Source organism: Pteropus vampyrus, unplaced genomic scaffold (genome assembly GCF_000151845.1).
Source record: "Pteropus vampyrus isolate Shadow unplaced genomic scaffold, Pvam_2.0 Scaffold302, whole genome shotgun sequence".
Classification (NCBI taxonomy): domain Eukaryota; kingdom Metazoa; phylum Chordata; class Mammalia; order Chiroptera; family Pteropodidae; genus Pteropus; species Pteropus vampyrus.
In genome coordinates, this window is record NW_011889083.1 from 471,564 (window position 1) to 493,970 (window position 22,407).

At 36.1% G+C, this 22,407-nt stretch overlaps 1 pseudogene; it reads right to left on the bottom strand.

The window, feature by feature from the left end:
* Nucleotides 1-1,085: 1,085 nt before the first annotated feature.
* Nucleotides 1,086-11,697, bottom strand: LOC105303224 (annotated as a pseudogene).
* Between the last annotated feature and the right edge of the window lie 10,710 nt (nt 11,698-22,407).

Below are 22,407 nucleotides of genomic sequence, written 5' to 3' on the forward strand. Positions count from 1 at the left end.
AATAGCTTTGCCTGTATGGCACTGTCATGCCCTAATGGCACTTGAAAGATATGCAATTTTCTCCACTAGCAATGTCTGTGAAAAGGAGTCAGTGCTACATGTGAAACCAGTTAGGGTTAGAGAGCTAGCAGCTGATACATCTGGGGAGCATTAGCTATATTAAGGACAAGCCAGCATGAAAAGGTAATCAAAAGAAGCAGCTGAGTAGTTTATAGACTAGCAAGGACCATGTATCATTTCAGCACTTTGTTTCAAACCTCAGCACAAGAGTTTCTTTGGCTTGGAATTGGATCAAAACTGAATAGATTTCTTTATCCTCAGTATGCAGGTTGAAATGTTTTAGAGCATACCTTTCAAAAAAGAATAGAGAGGATTTACATTTAAAATAACAACAATTAAATGCTTTTTGGATTTTTCTATGTTGCAAAAATTTCCATTAGCCAGACATGTCAATATAACAAAAAAATACTTTTTTTAAATAATTAATTTTTTTCAATTATAGTTGACATAATATTATATTAGTTTCAGATGTACAACATAGTGATTAGAAATTTACATAACTTGTGAAGTGATCACCCTAATAAGTCTAGTGCCCATCTGATACCATACATAGTTATTAGAGTATTACTGACTATATTCTCTATGCTATGCTTAACATTTCTGTGACTGTTTTTATAATTGGCAATTTGTACTTCTTAATCCCTTCCCCTTTTTTACCTACCCCTCCTCAATCTTTCCTATCTGGCAACCATCAAAATGTTTTCTGTATCTATGAGTCTATTTCTGTGGTAAACAATTCTTTTTATTGTCACATTAGTCAACAAATAAAGTATTTATTATATAACAGCACTGCAAAAAGCATAAAAATTATTATAAAGGCATAGTAAATTATAAGGGTATTATTGTTTCATGGAAAGCAGGACATTGAAATCAAACAAAAATTGTCTAAAACCTGACTCTGCCATGTCTCAGCTTGTTGGGTTGGACCATGTCTATACTTTGGTTCCCTCATCTGTAAATGACGATTGTAGACCTAAAGCACTTGGCCTGTAGTGCACATTCAATATGTGGAAGAATTGCCATTTTCACATTTGCTTTCTTTTGATCAGCAGACCACTGTATGACATCTGATAATTATATACAGGCACCTGATATCCAGTGATGACCTGATTGGTGAACTTGGATAAGGAGAAAATGCCTGAACATACTGAGTTATAGGATCATCATGTTTGAAGGCTGTATATAAGTTTCAGTGTTTGGATTACTCCAGACACTCCGAAACTGTGGTGGATGAAAAGGATTAAAAACCACAGGATGTGGCTGCACGTGATAAGTACATAAATTTTGTTTCCCGACTGCAGGGCCCAGTTTCAACTTTTTACCATGGAAATTTTTCTGTGATTCTACTATCTTCTGAACATCCATGTCATTATAAACAGAAACAAATCCATAGCCTTTGGGCATACCAGTTCAATCGGTGATTCTCTTCATTTCTTTTACTGAACCATATCTAGCAAAGAAACTTTTAATTTTGGTTTCATCCATCCTAACATCAGTTCTACCAACAAAAATTATGTTTGGCATGATTTTCCTTCAAGTAAAACATAGCCTTGGCTAGTTGTAGCTGACGAGTACTGGGTGCTGGCCTCTCTGGAAATACAGTTCATTTTGGAGTCTCAGAATTTGCAGCAGACTTATCCTCCAAATTGCTGATTCGATCCTCTATATCATGTAATCTAATGTTGATTCTCTCTAATGTATTCTTCATTTCAGTTATCGTATTCTTTATTTCTGACTGGGTTTTTTTTTTTAATGTTTTCTATCTGTGTTTTTATGTTTCCTATCTCTTTTTTGAAGTTCTCACTGAAATCATTGAGAATCCTTATAACCAGTGTTTGAGCTCTGCATCTGGTACGTGGCTTATCTCCATTTTGTTTAGTTCATTTTCTGGAGCTTTGTTCTGATCTTTCATTTGAGACATGTTTATTTGTCTCCCCATTTTGGCTACCTCCTTGTGTATGTTTCTATGTATTAGGTGGAGCTGCTACGTCTCATAGAATTAGGAGATTGGCCTCATGTAGTAGGTGTTCTTCAGGACTTAGTGGCACAGTCTCTCTGGTCTCCTATGCCGGATGCTCTAGGTGTGTCCCTTTGTGGATTGTGTGTGCCCTCCTGTTGTAGTTGCCACTTCAATGGGAGGGGTTAACTCTCAGGCTGATTGGTTGTGAGGACTGGCTGTGACTAGAGTGGAGGAGCTGTTGTGCAAGAGCTGTCCTTACAAAACAGAATTTACTTTAGCAGGCCTCTGGTGCTTGCTAAGTTTGCCCTCTGCGTGTATCTTTTGTGGAGGTGGTTGGGTGGTACTCTGGCATGGTCTGAAGCAGCCACCAGGTGTGTTAGTTCCGGGGTCTCTTGGGAGGTCTTTGTTGCTGGCCAAGGTCAGCTGCTGCCTGTGCCCTGCCTGGGGCCATTTGGTATGATCTATAAAGTGATCTGCAGATGTTTGCCTTTTGTGCTGGGCTTGGAGGTGCCTGGTACAGGCTGAGCTGGGAACAAAGGCCAAGCTGCTTAGCAAGAGGTATAGGGCTCACTGAGGCCAGATACTGCTTGTTCGGGTTTTTGTGAACCTTTGAGAGATTTTAGGAAAGTCTACAGCATGAGCCAAGACATGCTGTTTATATAGAAATGCCACTGGAAGAGGCTTAGGCGGGGCAAAGTCTCAGGGAATCATCAGGCAGGGTGAACAATGTTAAGTTGATAGAGACTAAATATAGAGATTACCTGTGCATTCAGGCTAGATGAGAAACGGGCTCAACAAAGAAACAATGGCTTCTGCCAGCACCTCTGTCTGGGAGAAAGCTACCCCTTCAGCCCTCACCCTGAAGCCAGACAACCTGGTTCTTCCCCATATGTCCTTGGTGCTTTTCAAACTACTGTCCAAGCACTGGAACTCAGAAAAAGTGAGTCTATGAGCAAGTAAGTCCATGCATGGTCTCTTTAAGAGGAGCGCCTGGAACTCCAGCAGCCCTCAGTCTTACTCAGCCACAATCTGCTGATTTTCACAGCCAGAAGTTATAGGGACTTCTCTTCTTGGCACTGGAACCTTGGGATAAGGAGCCTGGTTTGGGCCTGGGACCCCTCATTTCTCAGAGGGACCTTCACAACTGGGATATCTCCAGATTTTTAACCTCCTCACATGGATGTGGGACCAGCCCACTCAGCATCTCCGCCCCTCCTACCAGTCTTGACGTGGCTTCTTTTCTATAGCCTTAGTTATAGGACTTCTGTTAATCTAGATGTCAAGCAGTTCTCAACAATGGTTGTTCTGTAGTTTAGTTGTAATTTTGATGTGGTCACAGGAGGAGGCTTGCAGAGCATTTACCTACTCCGCCATCTTGAATAAAAAAAGTGCTATATCTCAATTTGTGTTCCTTAAAAGAAGTATTTTATTCATTTTTCATGGGAGACATTCTTATTTACATGACAGACTTTTCTATGTTAGCAATACTGCAAAAAGGCCACGGAAGGTGTGATTTTGTTTTTGTTTTTGTTTTGTTTTGTTTTTTGTCCATTATTCCTCTTGAACAAGATTTCTATCAATGAGGATATTTGATGTGGCCATTGGCGACCAAGCCAGGAAACATACAAGGGCACTTGTACGTTTCGTATAGGGAAATGCTTGTAATCTGAGACTGTGGCCTCACAGGTGCATCTGAAACCATCTGTGTTGAGAATGAATCCATTTGACCAAATATTTTAGAGAGCTTTTGAACAGCCAAAAGTTTAACTCAGATATAGCTTAGTTCTTTACAAAGCCAAGAAATAATACTCTTTAAACATTTTTATTTTATAGATGATATTTGACTTCTCAAAGATGTAATGGGTGCTTTGTACATTAGACATCTTTGTTTCTTCATAAGCTTTAAATTTCTATTTCTACTCTACCAAAGTCAGTCATTTCCCACAGAAAAATAAATAAATAAATAAATAAATAAATAAATAAATAAATAAATAAATAAATAAAATGTACTATTTCAATTTCAGAATCAAGTTACATTTCTGGTTTCAGTGATTATGCATAAAAATACATTTTTTGTATTTTTAAATACATTTTTTTCTATTTTTTGTATAGACTGAAGCTCTATAATTTTTAGTGACTAACTATAAAGAAAATATTTACAAAAAAAGTTTTAGTCAATGTCTATGTAGCTTATACATGCTGGTATCATTCAGAGTCCATTCTATGTGTGTTCTCGTTTTATAATAACAGTGTCGGCACTACCCACCTTGAGCGGCTAATTTAGGAGCATTCCATGCACAAGAGGAGTCAGCTTGTGGCCAAAATTAAAATGAGGCAACCTTCCCAACAGAGCATTCATATGTACATTTCTGCTCATGGCCTTGGATTTGTCTGCATTTGATAGATGAGTAAGGCCAACTCAGGCAAGTGGGAAGGTGGAGTAAGAATCCCAGAATATAGAAAAATATGTGGATATAGGAAGATCCAAATAGTATCCAATATAGAATAATGCTTTCCCCAGGTCAGTCCTGTCTTGTTATACCACACTCACACTCAGGGAAATTTTGACTAACCATTTGTTGACCATTTGTTAGTTATGTTAAAATTGGTTTACGTATGTCCCATTCATTAGTTACATTAAAATTGATTGCATACGTCTCTCTGATAATTGTTGCTGGGTCACAGCAGGAAAGAGGAAAGCATAACTAAAACAAAAATACAAAACAAAACAAAAAGTCAGTACTCTTGCAAAGATTAGGCTCTTTTTAAGTCCTGATTTGGCAGTGCCCTGGTGAACAGCTGGAGACGTGGTTTGCCTGGATATGGAAGTCTCTGGGTATACATGGACATAGTTCTCAGGAGTTTCATCAGGAAAAGGAGTTTCAACACAAGGAAGGAGTTCATCAAGTCAGGTCAGTACCTGAGGAGCCCTTGTTGATGATGATGACCTTTCCTCTAACTTGGTAGGTAAGTGGCTGTTTCCACTTCATGTGGAAGAAAAGGTTAGAAGAGATTTGATGTCTAATCTGGGTAGGTGTGCTTAGAGGAAGAAAGCTGTCTCAATGCAGGCAGTATCACAAGTCCCTGAGCTTAGGGCCCGGTATCAAGCAAATGTAGAAACCATCGGTAGCAGAGGAAATTCTAGCTAGCTATGGGGCTAGAAGGTGCATCTCCTGTGATGTGGTGAGGTAACACCATCTGAGGATTTGCTAGTAGCATAGAAAATGCCAGTTTTATAACTGGTACACAACACCACGATTGTCCAAGAGAGGAGATAGATGAAGGACCAAGAAAGAGGCAGACATAGCAACTAGGTTAAAGCACTGGTGAAGACATTTGAAACTGACAAACAATCCAGGCAATGCTCCTAAAAAATGTAATGACCTGGAGTACCAAACCCAATCAGGATCTACTCTGCTTCTACATAGCCCTGGTGTCAATTTTGGTTCTGGAAATTCCCCTGGTATCTCCAGAAAGGAAGCCTTGTGCCCAGGTGATCACCTGCTAGAATGAAGGGCTCAGGCTATACTGGAATTCAGTCCAGGATAGCCCAGCCCGAATGAAGAAGTGGGTTGAAAGCATACCCACAAGGGCTTTAGAGAGATCAAAATCAAGGCTGCCACTCAGGTTGAGAACAGATCTTGCACTAGCATAGCTGTAGCAGTGCCAAGTGAGCACTATTACATAGTAGGAGTAGACTGAATACAGCCTAGAGGAAGCCTTTGGCAAGGCAAATCCCAGGGAGCCACAACATATCTGAGCAGGGGAGGCAAAGTGGAGCCCAGTAGTCAACCCCAAACAATGGTGAAAATGAAGGAGTAAAACAAATATCCATTTTTGACAATGAAAAGTAAGGGTAATCTGCCATTTGACTTTTCCCTTATAACCATAGTGTAATGCAGGAGCCCCAGGCCTGGAACTGGCACCTGGGTTTAGATATTCCAGAAGAACTACCAGGAGGACCAGAGGGGTGAGAAATGCCATTTATTACTCACAAGTCAGGGAAGCTTTAGTAGTGGCTGGTCGAAACTGCAGGAAGAAAAACTGCTGACCAAGAGCAAGCAGATGGAGGGGTTATCTCATTAGGGGAGCAGCCGCCTTCTCCGATGAATGGGAACAAGATATGCTACTTGGCTACCGGAGCAGATAACATCCATTGGAGCAGCAGAAAACATCCTTGGGAGTAGGCACTACTGAAAGCTCTTTGTGTACTGCCTTCCTTGGCTGTTGGAGGGGCAGCTATCAGTCTTTTGAGTATGTGGAGGCGCTATGTTCTGAGTTAACCCTACACATAGTTATACCTCAGTGGGGATAGTAGAATCACCCAAAGGTAGTTCGGAAATTTTAGGTTATTTTCCTTTTGCCCCAGTGATTGGAAACACTATGGACATTCAGTGAGAAGGGTCAGGAATACAAGGAATACAAATAATTGTCCCACATCCTGTACAACTTCCAAATTATCTCTCTAGATATTTACATAGATGAAAAAAATCTACCTAGAGCTTCTTTTATATTAACAAAAAATATTTCTGTATAGTTTTAATATATCTTGAATTTTCCAATAATAACTGCAAATTGAGAGATTTTATTTGGTTTGATTAGAATGATTTTACAAGCTATTCACCACCTTATTCACTGACAGCAATGTTACTTGTGATATCACATTCACGATGATTCTACACATGATTGCAAACATCTGCAGGCTTAATTATGTCTCATGGTGTAGTCATATCTGAGTCATTATAAATTAAAAGTAATTAAATTAAAAACAAACATATAATAGAGCAAATAAAGCCAAAAGGTAGTTCTGAGAAAAAATTAATGAGTCAATAAACTCCTAGTAGTATTGATGAAAACTAGAAAAAACATTCAAATTGTCAATATCAGAAATGAAAAAGAAGACATCATTAGAAATCATGTAGGTATTAAGAAGGTAATAAGCGGCTGGCTATTATTTAGAACACTATATCATTAACTTGAAACTAAATTTTTTAAAAATCTCAAATTTCTAGAGAAACTCTAACATGAAGAAAAATAAGATACAAATAGTTCTATGTCTATTAAAAATGAATTTGAAATTAAAACCCTTCCCGCAATATGAAATAACCTACATTTTCCTCAAGGTCTTCCAGAGAATAGAAAATAGGAAACACATCCAGTTTCTGTAATGTACCCTTACTTTCTTGACTTCCACAACCCCCCCAAAATTTTCTTTTCTAAAAAGGAAAATTAAAAACTAAGCTCTCTCTTCAATTTAGGTAAAAGTTCTAAATAAAAAATTGAAGCATAATCAAGCTCTATATAAAAAGGGTAATATATCACAACCAACATGGACTATTCTGAGAATATGATGTTAAGTTAACATTTGATGATCAAGCAATGTAATGTAGTAATTAACAGAAAAAAGGAAGAACAATAATATGGTCATTTCAATAGAAGCAGAAAAAGCATGTGATAAAATTCCACATGTATTCATGATAATGATTTACAGTACACTAGGAATAAAAAAGTTCTTTGATAATGAGCATCTCAAAAAAAGCCCAAGTAGTGCAAATACAAACAAAAAAGAATCATCAAATTTAGAGGCGAAATATTGAAAGCTTTATCATTAGATTAGAAATGAGACCTGGATGCTTGCTGTTACTACTTACTATATAGGGCAGCATCACAAAACCAAATGCCTTCAGATTCATGGGAATAGGGAGGGGTAGGATCTATGGAATTTGAGAAAGAACCTTCTGCCAAAAGTCTTTCAAATTCAATTACAAAACAAAACCAAACAAAACCAAGACAAAGCTAAACAAAAATCACTGGGCAAACCAAACAAAATATCTGCAGGCCAGATTTAGTCCACAGTCTGCAAACTGGTGAACTTGGTTGAGGTTACTTTGGGCTTAACTGATAGGATTCCGAACTTCATGTCTTATGTGAAAACAGTAATCAAGTATATTACTACTGGAGGACACCTTGTGTTTTAATAGATGTCAAAGCCTTAAGCTAAATTTGGTGTTATTTGGAAGAGAGAGCTAAAAAGGCAAGTCACATAACAGCCAGAAAGAATAAACAATACTAGAGTATAATATGCAAAGGGAGGCTTAGACAGTGGGCCTTCAGGAATAGTGATATTACAGCAAAACCACTTATTTATGATTAGTCCAAGAAATCTCCAGGGTACCTCTGCCTGAATTTGTCATATTGTGCAAGTGTGAAAGAAAGACACAAAAATGCATTTGTGAGTTGACTGTTTTGTTAAACCTTTCCTATTCTTTGCCACCGGAAAACTTTGCATATAATAACCACTGGTGAAGTCTTTGAATCTAATAGTATTCCTCCTGGTATCTGCTGTCTTAAATGCCCATAATGAATAAGAATGATCCTCTATGCCCCTGAACTGATGTCTTCAGCTAGCTCCTGGTCCCAGAGTTGCAAACAGAAGAACACGAAAGGAAGGCCATTTTCACTCAGGAAGGATTATTTCTTGGGTGGTTCATTTTGCACATGTGTTAAAAACCAGCTTGACCCAGAACTACCCTCCTCATTTCTGCATGGAGAGGTTCACTGAATCTTTGGTACAGTGACTTTCTGAATCTAAACTGACCTTGGCTTTAGCGTTTCCTTGGAAAACTTTCTGTCAGCTTTGCAAAAATGGATGAGTACATTGCCTGCTTCCTAGAATGAAATGGAGATTGTAGCAGATGGCCAAAATTCTAAACTCAATCCCCTTCTGGTGCCTTTGCCACTTGGTGTGGGTTTCCCATATCAGTCAGTTAGACAGCTCCAAGACCTCAAAGGAAATCTTGCTCCAGAAGTAAGAGCTGCCTCAGTGTAGCTTGATAGAATTGACTACTCATGCAGGGCTCAGTCCGGGCTGTCACCCACACGCCCACTGCCATACCTGGCACCTAAATGTGCCTGTTTCCAGAAATACCAATGTTTGGGGTTTCTTGACTGTGTTTGTATTTATGATCACAACTCATATTTTCGGTGACATGACTAGGATTCTTTAAGGTGTCTTCACGCTTTCTTGTCCTTCAGATTACTAAGAACACTGTCTATCACTAAGAGCCTAGGCAAGTGAAACCAGGGACAAAGGGGGAGAATGAAATGTTATTTCCTACAAACTCCAGCTTACCTTAAGACTCTGTCCTTAGAAACCACTCCAATTATCTCCAATTCATTAGGTTGCCTTTTGCTTTTTCCTGAAAAAAAGAGATACAGAAGAAAATACCTTTTATTAGAAGTTGTTTCAAGAATAATGCCTGGAAGCACTACTTTGGTTAGAGTTTGTGACACAAAAGTTGGTTTTAAGAAACTTATCACATTCATTATTTAAATTATTGAGTTGTAGAAACTTTACTTAGTCATCGGAGTTCTAATGCATATTCTATTTAATGAAATATGGCTCAAAACTGCAGCTGGCCTGTTGCTGTTTGCTATGAATAGTGTCATTTGTATCAGACCACACTTATTGAAATGCACCTTCAAATATAGTTATGGTTAACATGATCTATTGAACTTCCGTTGACAAAATTTTAATTTCTTTTTTTTTCTATGGGTCTCTGTTTGTTTATTCATGTTTTTTTTTAGATTCCACGTGTAGGTGAAATCATACAATATTTGTCTTTGTATGAATTATTTCACTCAGCATAATACTCTCTAGGTCCATCCATGTTGTTGTAAATTGCAAGATTTCATTCTTTTTTATTGTTGAGTAATATTTATATGTTTTTGGATATTAACCCATTATTGAATATGTCATTTTTGAATCTATTCTCCCATTCAGTAGGTTGTCTTTTATTTTGTTGATGGTTCCCTTTGCTTTACAAAACTTTAGTTTGATGTAATCCTATTTGTTTATTCTTGCTTTTGTTGCCTTCGCCCAAGGAGACATATATAAGAAGATATTGCTAAGACTAGGTCAAAGAGTTTACTGTCTATGTTTTCTTCCAGGAGTTATATGGTTTTAGGTCTTACATTTAAGTCTTTAATCCATTTTGAGTTTGTTCTTGTATATGGTATAAAAAAGTGGTCCAGTTTTATTTTTATTTTTGCATGTATCTGTCCAGTTTTCCCAACATCACTTAGTGAAGAAACTTTTTTTCTCCATTGTATATTCTTGCTTCTTGTGTCCTATTAATTGACCATATAAGAATGGGTTTATTTCTAGGCTCTCTATTCTAATCTATTGATCTATGTGTCTGTTTTGCACCAGTACCACACTGTTTTGATTAATATAGCTTTATAGTGTAGTTTGAAATCAGGGAGTATGATACCTCCCAGTTTGTTCTTTCTCAAGATCACCGTGGCTTTTGGATCTTTTGTGGTTCCATATAAATTTTAGGGTTAGTTCTAGTTCTGAGAAGAATGTCATTGATGTTTTAATAGGGATTGCATTGAATCTGTATACTGTTTTAACAATATTAATCCTTCTAATCCATGAGCATGAATATCCTTCCATTTATTTGTGTCCTATACAATTTCTTTCTTCAATGTCTTACAGTGTTCAAAGTACAGGTCTTTCATCTCTTTGGTTAAATTTATTTCTGAGTATTTAATGCTTTTTGATGCAATTGTTAATGAGATTATTTTCTTAATTTCTCCTGTTCATTCATTATTACTATATAGAAATGCAATAGATTTCTATATATTAACTTTATATCCTTCAACTTTACTAAATTCATTTATTAGTTCTAATAGTTTTTGGATGGAGTCTTCATGGTTTTCTCTATATAGTATAATGTCACTTGCAAATAGTGACAATTTTACTTCTTTCTTTCCAATTCAGATGGCTTTTATTTCTTTATCTTACCCGATTGTGGTGGTTAGAAGATCTATTACTATGTTGAATAAAAGTGATGAGAGTGGACATCTTGTTTTGTGACAAAATTTAAATTTCTTACATGAGGGCAAATATAAGTTCAGATTTGGGAGAGAAGAGATAAATCTGAACTTGGGGAAATTAGATTTGCTACACTGGAATCTCATGGACAGCAACCCTAATTTACTTGTTAATTAACATACCCTGTGCCTAAATGGAGCATAATTTGCAGGTACTTCATAAATGGCTGCTGAATAAAGGTCCCCTTTGGAATTAAGATCTCTCATTGAGTACTTTGGGGGCATAGAGGTGTTCCAAAATATGAGCCAAGTAATTATGGGTCACATTTTTAAAATTCACATATATCAAGTACTTTATTAAATAGAAATATGGCAACTTGAAAAACACCACTGATTTTTAAATCTATACTATTTCCATGGGGAAAAAAATAAAACAGTCCAATGTCCTATATTCAGTGTGAACAACTAAAAAGGAACTTCAGTAGTGAAAACAACCATAGTGCCTTCTAAGAGCAAGACAGATATATTGGTAATACTGGTGATGTTAGAAGAATGGCAAATACGTTTTAAGCAACAGATGTTTATCACAGCTCCATTTAGTGAATAATTATTTTTCAATGGAAAAAATGTTCATCAACATAGCGCCACTTTGGGAAAACTCCCTTCTACATTTTTTTGTCCATGTGATTAAGGTAGGGCTGGTCCTAGCCCCAATCACACAGGTCTTGAAAACTAGAGTCAATCCAAAGACTCTTGCTGATGCCATCAGAATAGGGATACATTTGTTGTGCTGGAGTTGTGAAGGTAGTAGAATGAACACTTGAGTTACTTGTGTACATCTTTACCACCAAGTGGGAAGAGTCTTTCAGAGAATAAAGATAATGCAAACAAACAAACAAACAAAACAAAACAAACAAACAAACCTCAGAGATGAGAGATGAATACAGATAGTTTTCTGGTCATGCTGTGAAAGTATCTGCATTCAGCTACACCTGAAGCCGATATCTATACTTTCCATTTAGTGGAAAACTTTTTAAAAATCCATTTTTCCATAGCATATTTCTCTCCATTGCTTTTTCTCAGTTCTTATCCAGCAAGGAAACGTTTTCCTTTTAAAATAAAATCAGATCAAAAAAATTTTAAAAAATACTTTACTAATAAATGGTTCATGTCTCCATTACCCCTAATGTTGTACTTTAAAAGTATCTTTTCCAATTAGGAAATTATCTGAGATCTTATCATCTCAACACAATTTTTAAAAAATCTCAAACAGCTCAGAATATACAAACTAGTTAAATGGAAGCCTGGTCTACCTCTTTTCAGAGGGCAGAAGAGCTCTCTGGAATAATAAAAAGATTAACTTTCATATAAAACCATAGTTTTTCTGAATTAAAGGCAATAACATAGGCACTAAAAACTTCATTTCCATGTAGTCAACCCCTGTGTTTTTACCCCCTCCCACACAGAAAGAAGGGCAAGGGCTCAATTTTGTCAAGGAGATGTAACATTGTTTATACTAATAGCAGTTATAAATAGGTGCATGTAAATTAGAGCATAGATTAGAAGATACTTTTCAAACACAAAGACCTGGATACAGGTGCTGAGAAGAATTACAAAAGCAAAACCAATGGCATTTTAAAATATGTTATGAGAGTCTTAGCATTATTACAATTCATTAAGCACTTACTACATGAATTATCTAACTTATGCTTGAAATAACCCTGTAATTTCCATTTAAGTCAAAGGAAACTGAAACTCATAGTGGTTAAATAACTTGCCCAATGTTACACAGCTAAGTGCTGATGATGGAATTCTGACTGGCTCCAAACCTAAACTCTTAAGTTTGTTTTGGAGGAGGCAACATAGCAGTGGGTAAGAATTTATATAGGGTTTAGTTTGGATGAACAATGTTTTTAAGTAATATTCTTTTTTAATTTAATTTTATTATTAGTTTCAAGTATACAGTACATTGGTTAGACATTTATATAGTTTGTAAAACAATCCCTTAATTGTTCTTTCTCTCTTCTGGCTCTCCACTTAGCCATTATATTAATGCTAACTGCATTCTCTCTGCGTGCTCCCCACCCCGTGACCAACTATCAACTACTAATTTGTTCTTCTTTAACCCTTCACCCCCTTCTCCCAACCCTCCAACCTCCCTCCCCTCTGGCCGTCCCCAGATTGTCCTCTATATTTGTGAGTCTATTTTTGATTAGTTTGTTCTTTTTGTTCCTTAGATTCCACATATAAGTGAAATCATATGGTATTTATCTTTCTCTGACTTATTTCACTCAGCAAATAACCTCTAGGTCCACCCATGTCGTTGCAAATGGTAGGATTTCATTTTTTTAATGGCTGAGTAACATTCCATTGTATATATGAACCATAACTTCTTTATCCAATCTTCGGTTGATGGGTATTTAGGTTGCTTCCTATCTTGGCTGTTGAAAGTTGTGCTGCCATGAACATAGGGGTGCATAGGTCTTTACAAATTATTATTTTGGTTTTCTTTGAATAAATATCCAGAAGTGCAATTGCTGGTCAAAAGATATATCTCTTTTTCATTTTTTGAGAAATCTCCAGAGTGTTTTCCATAGTGGCTATACCAATTTGCATTCCCGCCAATAGTGTATGAGAGTTCTCTTTTCTTCACATCTTTGCCAACATTTGTTGTTCTTTGACTTATTGATGATAGCTATTCGGACAGGTGTGAGGTGATGATATCTCATTGTGGTTTTAATTTGCATTTCTCTGATGATTAGTAACCTTGAGCTTCTTTTCATATGTCTATTGGCCACTTGTATTTCCTCTTTGGAGAAATATCTGTTCAGGTCTTCTGCCCACTTTTAAACTGAATTGTTTGTTTTTTTGTTGTTGAGTTGTATGAGTTCTTTATATATTTTGGAACTTAACCTCTTATCAGATGTATCATAAGTGAATATCTTCTCCCAGTCAGTTGGTTGCTTTTTTGTTTTGTTGATGGTTTCCTTTGCTGTCCAAAAACTTTTTAGTTTGATGTAGTCCCATTTCTTTATTTTTTTGTTTCCTTTGCTAAAGGAAATATATCCAAAGAGAAATTACTGTTAGCAATATCAGAGAGTCTCCTGCCTATGTTTTCTTCTAGTTTTATGGTTTCGGGTTTTACATTTAAGTCTTTAATACATTTTTATTCTATTCTTGTACACGGTGTAAGAAGGTGGTCTAGATTCTTTTCTTTTTTGCATGTATCCATCCAATTTTCTCAGCACCATTTATTGAAGAGACTGTCTTTACAGCATTGTATATTTTTGCCTCCTTTGTCATATATTAAGTGAGTGTATAGATGTGGATTTATTTCTAGGCTATCTATTCTGTTCCATTGATCAATGTAGCTTTTTTTCAATGCCAGTACTGTGCTTTTGTAATTACTGTAGCCTTGTAGTATAATTTTAAGTAATATTCTTATAGATGAAAATAATAGATAAGAAGAAATTGTACTCTGCATTAGTTTATAGTGATTACTAATATGAAGAATTATAAGTCTGAAATTATTTTATTGTGGATATTCTCACATAAGTTTCTCTAAATAAAAGAACTTAATTATATGCCTGGGACTGTCGACCGAGCAAAGAGTGGAATGCTTGCATGTCCTGTGGTAAAAATAAATTCTTCAGTTTCTCTCATTCCTTTCTATATGAAAACTGAATGTTGTCATATTTCCTTAAATAGTGTCTGTCACTTTTGACACTGTCAACTACTCCAATCCTTTGATGATCCTCTATGATAACATCACATTCCTCTATTTTTCTTCTATGGTTCTGTTCCTTCTGACTTCTCTGTGGCTGCTCCATCCATCTTTCAAATATTGATGTTCACATTCGCTTTCTGGAAATCTTATATCTTGGGATCTCATATCTTACCTACCTAGTAGCTCAAGCCAGAAAATAAAAGTGGTAAGTTATTTATACATCATCAATACTTCCATATAAATATATATAAAATACATATATAATATCATATTTTTTATAATCAGGCTTAACTTTTTAAAAGACTTTTAAATTAAGACTATATTTTAGATCAGTTTTAGGTTCACAGCAAAATTGAGGGGAAAGTAGAGAGACTGTCATATACTCCCTGCTCCCACACATGCATAGCCTTTCTCATTATCAACATTCTCCATCGGAATGGTACATTTGTTACAATTGATGAACCTACAATGATACGTAATCACCCAAAGTCCATAGGTTACCTTGCAGTTCACTCTTGGCGTTTTACATTTTGTAGATTTGAATATAAAATGATTTGTATACGTGATTATGGTACAAAACAGTTTTTTCACTGTCCTAAAAACATTTTATGCTCAGCCTATTTATCCTCCCACTGCCAAACCCTGGAAAACTACTGTCTCCATAGTTTTGCAATTTTTTTTGCATATCATATATTGGAATCATACAGTATGGAGACTTTTCATATTTGGCTTCTTTCACTTAGTAATAAGTATTTAAAGTTTCTCTCCATCTTTTGGTGACTTGATACCTCATTTATTTTTAGCCCTGAATAATATTCAATTGTCTGAATGTACAACAGTTTATTTACCCATTGACTGCTGAAAAACATCTCAATTGTTTTCAATCTTTGACAATTTTGAATAAAGCTACTTTAAACATCCATGTGCAGGTTTTTGTGTGGACATGTTTTCATCTCCTTTGGGTAAATACCAAGGACCGCAAGTGCTGGATCCTATGGTAAGAGTATATTTAGTTTTGTAAGAAACTGCCAAACTGTCTTCCACAGTGGTTATAGCATTTTACATTCCTATCAGCAATGAATGAGAATTCCTGTTTTTCCACATTCTCACAGCTTCTGGTGTTGTCAGTGTTCCAGATTTTGGCCATGCTAACAGGTATGCAGTGGCAGCTCATTGTTGTTTTAATTTGTATTTTCCTGATGATATATGATATGGAGCATCTTTTCATGAGCTTATTTGCCATCTGCATATTTACTTCGGTGAGGAGTCTATAGTTGTATTTGGCTTAGTTTTTGATCAAGTTGTTTTCTTTATTGTTGAGTTTTAAGAGTTTTTTGTATAGTATAATGGTCCTTTATCATATGTGTCTTTGCAAATATTTTTTCTCATTCTGTGGCTGTTTTTCAACATTATTTTTTATGTTCTTTATTATATAGAATTCCAAATTGCAAAAAATACGAAGACAAAAAATTACCAACAGAAAAAGTTTAAATGCATGAAATATTATACATATATTTATGGATAATTAAACATAATTTAAATGTATTAAAACATGCCTGAAATGATAAACAGCAAATTGAGAAGAATGGTTAACAGAGAAGGGAGACAGGGAAATAGGATCAGTGAGGCATGATTAGGGTTTTAAAATTCAGATTAAACAATTCTTGACTAAAATGCGGTAAAACTTTATATCAAGATGTTGTATTATGTTCTCCATTCTGTGTATTTGAAATATTTCATAATTCAAAGAGAAAAAAATAAATCAGAATGGATTCTATTGTTTTGATACCTATGACATTGGTAAATCCATTATTTACTTTAATCTTCTATTTTAGTGTTCAATTCCTTTATTTATAAGATTCCCTTCTATTCCAAAATTCTAGAAATACTTTCTTGATGTTATGTTTCACTACTTTCCTAGATACATTTTAATTTACAAAATATAAAACTTTGAAGGTTTGCTTAAGAAATATTAAAATTACTTAACTTATAAAAGGAATGCAAACACATTGTTATTGCGATGTTTACTGTGTTGAAACAAGTGCCCTTACTTGTATTTGGACTCTTCTTTTAACTCTTCTTTATGAGTAAATTAACTCATAGTCATTAGCTTGAATGAACATCACTGATCTAAATATAGAATGTTATACCATGTCAAGATGGGTCAACATCAAAAGGAGGAATGTGCTAAAAAAGTTTTCCCACTTCTTTTGGAGAAGTATATTTCTATTCAGTTCACAGATCAAGGTTTCCTGTATGTAATGCATTTATCTCAAATCTAAAATATCTAGAAAATTTTTCAATAATGACTTAGCAAATCATGACTGCTACATTTCTAAATGGTTCTTGAAGTGGCCAAAAGAGAAAACATGGACTTCCAGGCTCTTCCTGTTGGAAGCCTTCAGCCATACCCCAGATCAGTTAGAGCAATGAACTGGAGCAGAACTTCCTCCCCGCTCTGGACACATATACACTGATTTAAACCAGAATCACCTACAGCAATGGAGTCCTTTAAAAATATTCTCCAAAAGTGAAAGTTTACCTAATATAGCTGGGATTTGAAACATTCTCATAGACCCCAGATATGAGGAACTAAAGAACTTTGACCCTGCTCAGTTTCTCTGGATAAGCCAGTGTGAGGACCTCCTGATTATGCTAATTGGAACTTGCTTTCCACAGTGACATGAAGAAGGAACTGTACGACTCTTAATTGCTTACATGAAGGGAATCATTGAGGAAACTTGGGCTGATAAAAGGGAGAATGAAAGAAAAGAGACTATGGCTTGAAACTTAGAATAAACAATTAGATGTCTTTTACTCTGCTCCCCACATTCACACTCATTTCTTCATGGATCTGAGGCAGCTTATGTGTTGACTTCTAATTCTGTTTGCTCATTGTCTAAGCAGGAACGAGTCTTTTTTGAGGTCTTTCTTTGTTTCCTCTTTCATCTCATCCTTCACTTCTTAAATCCTCAAAGGCTGAATCTATCAAAGTTTGGACTGCTATAGCAGTTTGGGGATTCTGTGGGTAGGAGAAGCTGTCTTAATTCTTTTGAGTTGGGGTTGGAAATAAGGAAGGGCTCCTTATTTCCAACCCCAACTCAAAAGAATTAAGACAGCTTTAGGGACACTGAGATAGAGATTGAAATGCTTGGGTATTTTATAATGTGGTCATGGGACTAGGGCCTAAAGTAGATTATACTTACCTAATAAAAAAGAAAGCCAGTATTTGAAAGCATCTCCTACCATAAAGCATCACCTACCAGTTCGGGGGAATTGAATTTTAAACATATGAGACTTCACTGAACCTTATATAGTTGTCTGTCCCCAGGATCTATTTCCTAGGGAGGATATGTCTGAACTTCTAATGGGAGGTCATTTTTATCAGGTTCTTGCTTGAGGGTCTCTAGATCTCAATGTATGTGTGCAAGGTGAACTGTGGGGGGGGGGGCGGGGAAAGCACTGTCCTGATATATCTGGAGTTCTTTAGAGGGAATGTGGGCATGGAGTTGGAGAACAGAAACAAAGATCAACCATGAGTATCAGTCAGCCAGCCTGACAAGTGATGAAGAAATTAATGATTTTTAAAAAAATAACATTGTCAACACAAACTTTGAGAGTAAAAATAAAACTAAGAAATCAAGGATAGACTATGACATAAATCATAGCCTAGAAAGAGATTTGATGAAAAACTGGGTGACCATCTCCCCATAAGGGAAGACAGGGCTGGAATGGGGACAAGACATGACCTCAGAGAGGTCAGTAGAGCCCCACGCAGGGGACTATACCTGAAGTGACTAGATGAACAAGAGTTGGGAGCTGGCTTAGCTTCCACTAGAGAGATCACTGTCCATCTTGATCTAATAATTACAGAGTGTACTATATTTCTAGAGGATAATATTGGTTGTTCTCCTGGTTATCATAAAGGGAAAGCTCCCTCTATCACCTGTTGATCATTTGTCAGGAAGAACTGCCTGTGTCCTGAGACTGCACAGTCTTATCTCAACTGCCCCTCCTTTCAATGACCCAAAACAGCCATAAGGCCTCTTTAAGAAGAGGCTGGATTCTTGATATCAAGAAGGGCAGTGCAGTTTGGAAGGGGAATGCCTCTGTACTGTATGCAGGAGGTATCACAGAGACCAAGCTCTTGGTGTCCACCTGAACCAAGAGAGAGGTGACACTCAATCCTGATGCCAGGGAGGGTCTTTCATCTTGCCTCCAGACACCTCACCCCTCTCATCATGCTGTTTGACTCAACTTCATGGTTCTTTGGGCTTTCTGCATGGACAGTCTGTTCCACAAATGGTTAATTACATTTAAATTAAAAAAAAAAAATCCTGAGAATTTCTCTCTCCCTTCAGAATACTGGTATGTTTTTAGTTTTTTCCTGAGAATCAATAACTTTCTTCCCAAAAGTAAGTAGTGTAAAAAAATTATTTCTGTCAATTTCAGCTAACTGGTATCTTTAAGAAGTGTTACATGTATTAAACTAAGTGAAATAAGTCAGAAAAAGACAAACATCATATGATTTCACTTATATGTGGAATCTAAAAAACAAAATAAACCAACAAACAAAACAGAAACAAACTTAAAAGAAAAAGTCTCACAGGATAACTGTGAATGTGGCCTAATTCTATTTATTAAAAAGATGATTCTATATCTTAAAATATTATCTAGAAATAATTCAATAATTCTTCCACCACCACCTTTTGCTTCTTGCTTCAGCTGGTTCCTTTTTTGGTCTTTGTTTTCATCCTTAGGCAGCTCTTAAAAATTTCCATATTGACGGCTGGTCTCTGATTCTGGCTTGCCTTCTCAATCTTGCCCTGCCTTCTCCAACTGGTTGTAGCATGTGTTCTCTAACCCAACAACTGACTCCTGGCAGACTCCTGTTTTTTAATTGCTGGTGATTTGTGGCCAGTATATCAGTATAATTTAAGTGAAGGCAGAAAAGGTAAATGTGCAATTCTTTTATACTTCTTAATCGTTACCCAAGGAGAAATAAATCTGTTGAAAAGAATAAGGAGGTGCAATGGAAAAGGTCAGAATACCTTTTGCTGTGCTTCTGAGAAGAAAAAGGATTATACAGACAGTCAGACTGGGTCAAAGAAGTTGGCTCCTGAGTTAACCATAAAGAGCTTACAGCCCTTTTCCTGTGACCCCTCCCCAGCCAACCCCCTTTCCCCAAGCTGCTACTTGTGGCAGGTGACAGAGTCAAAGGGATCCATGGCCCTGGTTAATCATATGCCATCACAGGACACTGCATCAGCTCAGACCTAGAAAGCCTGAGCAGATTAACAGTTGCTTTACATTTCTTTGGGTGGTGTACATAGCTATTCTTGGCTGGTTGATTAATTCTGATGGCAAATTAGTCCATATAAACTTTCTAGCTCATATACAAATTGACTATTGCTTTTTTTTTTTTTTTTTGGCCCCATACCTCCATCAAGATAACACATGGATACATAGTTATTTTACTCTCTGTAATTATTCCTGTCTTTATCATATCTAATAACAGTAATAATAGCCAAATATATAACACCTACTATGGGCCAGGAGCTGTTCAAAGTGTCTTACATATATTAACTAATTTAATACTTAAAATAACCCTGTGAAGAAGGTACTTTTACCATCCTCACTTTACAGAGAAGAAAACTGAGCAAAGAGATTAAATAATCTCCCAATCTCCTGCTGATAATCAATGGTAAAGCTGGGATTCAAATTGAGATAGTCTAATTCTGGAGTCTAGATTTTCAATCATTAAATTGTCTTTATATAGTCATCAATGCCTAGCAAAAAGTGTTAAACAAATGAGCACTAACAAAAAATCTGAATTCATCATTCTAATAGGGGATATTAAAACTGTGATCTATAGCAAGTGCTTTCATGTGATAAGTATTTTATTTGACATATTTTCCACCCATATTAGGAAACTAACACTTGAGAGTTTAAGTGCCCTGATGCCCTGGGTAGGCCCAGGATTAAATTCATCTTCTGACTCCACATCCAGCACTTTGCCTACTTGGCCAAATGATCTTTCTGCCAGATCTACATCCTGGAGCTACAGGATGCCCTGGTCCTCCTGTGGCTGTAAGGGCTGCTCTCTGAGGCTCTCACACAGTGGATCGGCTAAAGACGTCATTGGACTCTTTTTGCATAATGAGATAAATGCAGAGGGAGACCTGTGGTACTCATGGAACCAAGGTTTCTGCTGGCCCTCAAGTGACTCTGCCTAAGCTGCATTCAATATATGACTCTCAAATCAAAAATGAGAAAGTCTGTGTTCTGTTCCTACCTCAGAAATAATACCGAGCTTTTGAATCACTTCCCTTCTGTGTAAGAAAAGGAGAGAGAAAAATCAGGGCTGGCTCTTCAGCCTACCATCTGTTTTGCAAGAACGGGAAACTGAACTACCTGGTTCCTCAGGAAGGCTGGAACACAAAGTCTGATGCTCCTTTCTCTTCTCGGCATCTTCCTGAAGACTGTTGTCTATTTCAAATGACTCCTTTTGCCTTTTAGCTTTAATGACAAATATCACCTTTTTTAAAGATATAACTTAAAAAATGTTTTAAATAGTATAATAATGTAATCAAGGGTCCTTAACAGATATAGCAGGGAGAGTTTTGGTTTATGAACAAGGGTACAAGGGTTCTAAGATATCACTTTCCATGATTTCTGCGAAGTCCCAATCACCTAACTATTCCTACTTTGCCAGTGTACCTGGCATGGCTTTAAAGATGAGATGATGCAATGCATTTAGTTAGCATTATCTTTTTATCCTTTCACGCAAACTAGAGTTTTCCTTTTTCCTTGTCACTCTTATTTTCAATCACCTTTAGAAAAATGTTTCATTTTTTTCTTCACCCCTAGGAAACAACAAAAGGTTAATTCACAATCTTTGTAGAGAAAAAATAACTTTGGGGAATTTTATGAGGTGGCTTTCTAATCAAGGCACAGGACTCCGGTCTGAGTCTTTGTTTAGAGAGGAGTTTTTCATAAGCTGTTTCTCCACAGACGGCACTTTGGTCACTTTACAGTAACCAGACCTCTCTCTGTGGGGAGACGATCATGTCACAGCTCTTCCAGCCAAGCAGTTACATTCTGTTCTTCCCACTGATTTCAGGGAAGGAGACTTATGTTACAGATCCATGTTTTCTTTTCAATCTCTGCTCCCTAGGGTCCCATCACATGCAATCTAATAATAAAAAGAAATAATGTTAAGTTATTAAATGTTAATTATAGAAGTTAGAATGCATTTAAGCAAAAAAAAAAAATTCTACCACTGAGGAGATGGCCTGTTATAGTGATATAGTGTTGGCAACTATCCTTAGATAGCTTTCTATGTAAATAGTACTCGAAAATGTTTTTTATTTAGCATATATACTAAATATAAAATATATATTTATTTAAATACATAAATGATATATACTGCATATATAATACATATTTATTAATATGCCATACATATATATTTATTTAATACTCAAGTATTAATACTTGATATTAATATAAATACATATTACATATAAAATAACATTTGAGTATTATTTACATTGAAAGCTTTTAAGTACTACCTACATAGAAAGCTCTCAGAAAATGATATACGTATATTATACATTATATATTATATATAAAATATATATTATATTATTTTGTATATATTTCCAACAATCTGAATCTCAGAGAATCAAACTGATATTTATATCTATATATCTACATATGTATATGTAGATATACATATGTATCTACATGTACATATATATACATATATATCTATGCATATAGATATATATTTGGGTGCCTGTGTGTTTTACAAATATGA